General features: G+C 37.4%; 1 pseudogene; it reads right to left on the bottom strand.

The window, feature by feature from the left end:
• Positions 1-1811: 1811 nt before the first annotated feature.
• On the bottom strand, positions 1812-2660 carry LOC114822434 (wall-associated receptor kinase-like 1; annotated as a pseudogene).
• Positions 2661-5563: the final 2903 nt, after the last annotated feature.

Here is a 5563-nt window from a genome sequence, read left to right as displayed (position 1 = left end):
CATAAAGGAACGGGAGTTGTTGAGAGGTTCCATATTGCCGAGCCGAATGGCAGCACTTCTGTACGTGATCGTAGTATGTCACGTCATCTCGTCCCCGCAGCATTGAATAGTACCTATGCACTATTTCCGGTCATTGATAAGGAAGATAGAGTTAGGGTGGGGGTCTACGACGTGATACTCAAGTATGACCTGGGGAGATACATGCTAATTATGGGTAGGACGCAGGAACCATTATGTAAATAATTTTAGGGAGTTACGGATCTCTTATACTACCATCGATCGATAGAACGGAACGACTATAAAAAAAAGTGAAGTTAGAAAGCCGTATGATAGGCAGTAACTATCTTGTATGGTTCGGGGGGTAATCGGCGTACTCCGATCAGTAGGGAGAATTTTTGGCTCTATCAAACATACAGGGAATTGGAGGTAGCATTCTACCGATGTTAAGTCATGGACTGGTTCCTTCAGCCCTTTTTCTATGTGTTGGTGTTCTATATGACCGACATAAGACTCGACTTGTTAGATATTACGAGGTTCAGTGAGCACCATGCCGAATCTCTCTACCATTTCCTTCTCTTCCACTTTGGCCAATATGAGTTCACCCGGTACTAGCAACTTTATCGGGGAATTTCCCATCTTAGTAGGAGCTTTCCAAAGAAATAGCTTAGTAGCCACATTAGCAGCGCTTGGGATGATTTTAGGCGCGGCGTATTCCCTTTGGCTATATAATCGTTTGGTTTCTGGAAATTTAAAAGCCGATTTCCTCCATAAATTCTCCAATCCAAATGGCAAAGAAGTTTCTATATTTATACCCTTTCTTGTTGGAGGGGCGACCGTCCGTTGAACTACCAAAGAAAAAAGGGTAAACCAATGTGATCATGACATTGTAGGTGCTTGCGATGGGACAAATGTGACTTCCCTAAGTTGGTTTGGGTGGCATGGCCCGTTGCAGAAGTCCCCCCTTTTATTCTGCAACCGATTGGGTTGCCTCGCATTGTAATAGAGGGATGTGTTCGGAAGTCTGGGTCCCCAGACCCCCATCCGCTCTAATTCATATCCTATCCATTGACAGTATTCCATGTCACCACTAGAGTAGTTAATTGATTCTGGGGTCCTATTGGTGGTGACTGGAGCTGCGCTCCTAGTCTTCTTTTTCCATCCTTAGGTCCTCGGCCTCCCCTATGTATTTCTTGCTGGGTACCTCCTACTTTCTATTGCAAATCATTCTCGTCAACAACAAAAAAAAGAGAAGAGATATATACATGTAAATAATCTCTACATTATTTTCTATTAGTAAGTTTTGAGGAAGGATTGTCTCCATGAAGGATACTATACATTGTAATCTTGAAACTCTCCTGGAAGGGTAGGTTAAAATCTATCGTTCACATTTCTACACATACGTAAAAAAAGTTAAGACTCTATCATAAAATTAATTGGTGATATAAGAAGTAGTTCAACTACTTAAAAACACATATAAAGTCATTTTTCTCTACTGTGAGATTCATATCCTAAAAATAGTACATTTTAGCAGCCCTCATACTCAACAAATATTAGGTGACTGTTATGTCTATTTTCGTCTTTATACAAAATTGTACTACTTTTACATTCAAAATGCATTTTTTTCCATTGATTTGTTACTCACAACACTTTTCAAAATAAAGTTTATCAAATACTCAACTGTTTTATTTTACAAATGATTATTCTCAATGCATAACAAAAGCCTTCTTTTTTTTTTTAAATAGCACAACAATTCCAAACTAGCATTACATCTAATACATACAGAATATTATAATGAAAACAACATTTATTTTTCACTCTGTCGTGATAAACAAAACCGGATCTACGTCAAATGGAGAAGAAAATAATGTGCTAGGCTCATGTGTTGATGCCGAACCAACATCCCAAACCTGGTTTACTCGAGTTTGGACATCAAAATCTTTCACTGACAATTGAATTCCCTGCAGCTCCACTTCTACCTCTTTCATAGTAGGACGCTTTTTTCCATTCAAATTCAAGCAACGTCTTGCAAGATTAGCAACTACGATGATCTCTTCCTTCCTGGCATCTTTCAGAACTCGGGCATCAAGAATATCGAACAAACGATTCTCGTCCATGGAAAGAAGAGAATAATGTGATAGGCGGGTCCAAATAACCGAATGTTCCATTTACCTGTGTCATGGTACGTAAGGTGTGTTTTGTCAATGGCGACAGATCGTGATGTCCCAAAGTCTGCCACATTGGCTCTGTATTTATCATCCAACAGTATGTTCGAAGAGGTATATAGGACAGGAAACTGCCGAGTGTAAGTATGATGGTGCTCCTGCAACTTCGGTTGCAACTCGTAACCACATTTCCCATGTAAGAGGAAACTCCTCATTTTGGTACTGAATATAATGGGAGTGTTCCATTGTGTATAAACTCGTAAACCAAAAGGGGTACTTCAGTCTCCAAACAGCAACCCATTAATTTAACCACGTTCTTTTGAATAACTTGTGACAGAATGACAATTTCATTTGTCTCACTTCGTCTCCACTAACTACACTTTTCGACTTCTTGACAGCAACGATTTTCCCATTTGCTAACATTCCTTTGTATACGGTACCTTGGCCTCCCTGACCAAGAATTCTCTCTACACTGAAATGCTCCGTGGCGTTTTCTATCTGCTCTGCACTGAACAATTTATTTTTATCAACGTTAGCTTAACCGGAAGATAATTGCTGCCCCAACATTCGTTTAGAAAACTTCTGCTTGCGGTTGGTGTCTTTCCTTTTCACTTTGACTTTGTGCGACCACCATGCTCCAATGTGTATAAACAGTAGGCCAACAATGCAGTTGGTAACTGATAGCTCAATTGGAAGAAAAAATTAAATTGGACAGATATTATTGTTCCTTCTTATATATAATCTAAGTAATGCAGGGATGGGTTGAAACAAAAAAAGTTGTGTAATGGAGGAACAACACTGGAAATGCTAATACCAGCTGCCATAAAAACAGGTTATCTTTGTTTTTGGATTTGAAGAGAGCAACACTGTACCTATGACGGCCACATTAACCCGTGATGGTCGTGCAGGTGAAGGGCATTCAAACGACACAACCGTATATTGTTACAAATGTTGCCGAAACCGCATCTATTTGGATCTTTGCATTCATCAATATCTGCATTTCAATGACAGAGAAACATAAAACATCGATTGTCACTAATTTTTTTTGGCATGATGTGGATTTTAGGTTGACAATGATCATTTTAGAGATAGTGTCTATGAATTGATTCGCGATAATTAGGTGGTTAATATTTGAAGGATGACTACCCAAAATATTCGAAGGATGACTACTTAGAATATTTGAAGAAGAATTTAAGCATTGTTTCTTATATTATCGTTTTATTAAATAACTGTATAATGAGAAGAAAAAGTCTTAGACTCGTAACCCTAGAGTAGAGTATAATATATGACTAATAACTAAGTAAACCAACAATTTAATTAATCAATACCAATAATCATATAAGTTATCCAATAAAAAAAAATTCAATTAATCAATATTACTTATCGTATAAATTATTCAATAATCAATAATTCAATTAATCAATAATCAATAATTCAGATCATCAATAATCAACGATTCTATTCATCAATTCATATCAATAAAATTATGTTTTTTTCAATTAAAATTTAGGGTAAAAGACTATTTACTATCATCATGTTTCGTTGTTTTCAACATTTAGTACATCAAGTTTTTTTCATATACCTAAAGTGTAAATTTTGGGACAGTCTTATACATCCGTTAATCAAACTGTTAAATCTACCGTTAATTGTGACGTGGCGCCCATGTGGACAATGGATGGGCGCCACGTGTCATCCACATTTTTTTTTCCTTCTTCTTTCTTCGCCCATGAGCGGTAGGTCTCGGGTTCGAGACTTGGGAGCAGCCTCTCCATAAATGGGGGTAAAGCTAGCCGACATTCACCTCTCTCAGACCCTACGTAAAGCGGGAGCCTTGTGCATCGGGTACGACCTTTTTTTTTTTTTTCTTCTTCTTCCTCCTTCTTCCTCCTTCTTCTTCCTTCTTCTTCATTCGACTACAACTTTTTTTTTTCTTCCTCCTTCTCCTTCTTCCTTCCTTTCTTCCTTTTTCTTCCTTCTTCTTCTTCTTCTTATTCTTCTTCTTCTTCTTCCTCCGAATCTAGGGAAGATGAAGGTTTTTTTTTTCTTCTTCCTCCTTCTTCCTCCTTCTTCCTTCCTCTGCTTCTTCTTCTTCTTCCTTCGAATCTGGGTTGCAAATTCAGTTTTTTTTTTCTTCTTTCTTCTTCTTCCTCCTTCTTCCTCCGACTGCAACTTTTTTTTTCTTCCTCTTTCTTCTCCTTCTTCCTTCTTCTTCCTTCTCCTTCTTCTTCTTCTTCTTCTTCCTCCGAATCTGGGGAAGATGAAGGTTTTTTTTTCCTTCTTCCTCCTTCTCCTTCCTACTTCTTCTTTCTTCTTCTTCTTCTTCTTCCTCCAAATCTGGATTGCAGATTCGGTTTTTTTTTCTTCTTCTTTCTTCTTCTTCCTCCTTCCTCCTTCTTCTTCTTCCTCCAACTGCAACTTTTTTTTTTCTTCCTCCTTCTTCTCCTTCTTCTCCTTCTTCCTTCCTCATTCCTTCCCCTTCTTCTCCTTCTGCCTTCTTCTTCTTCTTCCTCCTCCGATTCTGGGGAAAATGAAGGGTTTTTTTTTCTTTTCTTCTTCCTCCTTCTTCATTCTCCTTCCTCCTTCTTCCTTCCTCTCCGACTACAACTTTTTTTTTCTTCTTCCTCCTTCTCCTTCTTCCTTCCCCTTCTTCTCCTTCTTCCTTCTTCTTCCTTCTTCTTCTTCTTCTTCCTCCGAATCTCTTCTTCTTCTTCTTCCGACTACAACTTTTTTTTTTCTTCTTCTTCCTTCCCCTTCTTCTCCTTCTTCCTTCTTCTTCCTTCTCCTTCTTCTTCTTCTTCTTCTTCTTCTTCCTCTTCCTCCGAATCTAGGGAAGATGAATGTTTTTTTTTAATATATATATAATTTTTTTATTTTATAAATAATTTATTTTTAATTTCCACATGGATGACATGTGCCGCTCAGTCATTGTCCACATGGGCGCCACATCACAGTTAACGGGAGAATTAACAGTTTGACTAACGGACATATAAGACTGTCCCAAAATTTACACTTTATATATGATTCTGAGACGAAAAAAACTTGATATACTAAATGTTGAAAACCACAAAACATGAGGGTATTAAACAGTCTTTTACCCTTTATAAGTTTTTTTTTTTGTTATTTTTATTCAAATTTAAGATTTTTTCATTAAAATTTAAGTCTTTTCATTAAATAAAGTTATAACATGATTTTTTGTTAAAATAAACTTAGCCCAAATCATTTTCATGAAAATTTCCTTAAGAGAATTAATTGTGTTTTAAAAATCATGGATCAAAAACCTTAGGAAGCAGGTGAGATCACACTTTTAAAAAGAGCGTTGTTTTTTGGGAGGAGGCGGAGTGAATAGTGCGCATTAATGAAACTTTCTAAACGACAACTCTACCCTCCTTTCTTTCCCTATT

This window comes from Malus domestica, chromosome 17, assembly GCF_042453785.1.
Source record: "Malus domestica chromosome 17, GDT2T_hap1".
In the NCBI taxonomy this organism is placed as follows: domain Eukaryota; kingdom Viridiplantae; phylum Streptophyta; class Magnoliopsida; order Rosales; family Rosaceae; genus Malus; species Malus domestica.
The sequence above is the reverse complement of the archived record's forward strand: the minus strand, read 5'-3'. Positions and strand labels throughout refer to the sequence as shown.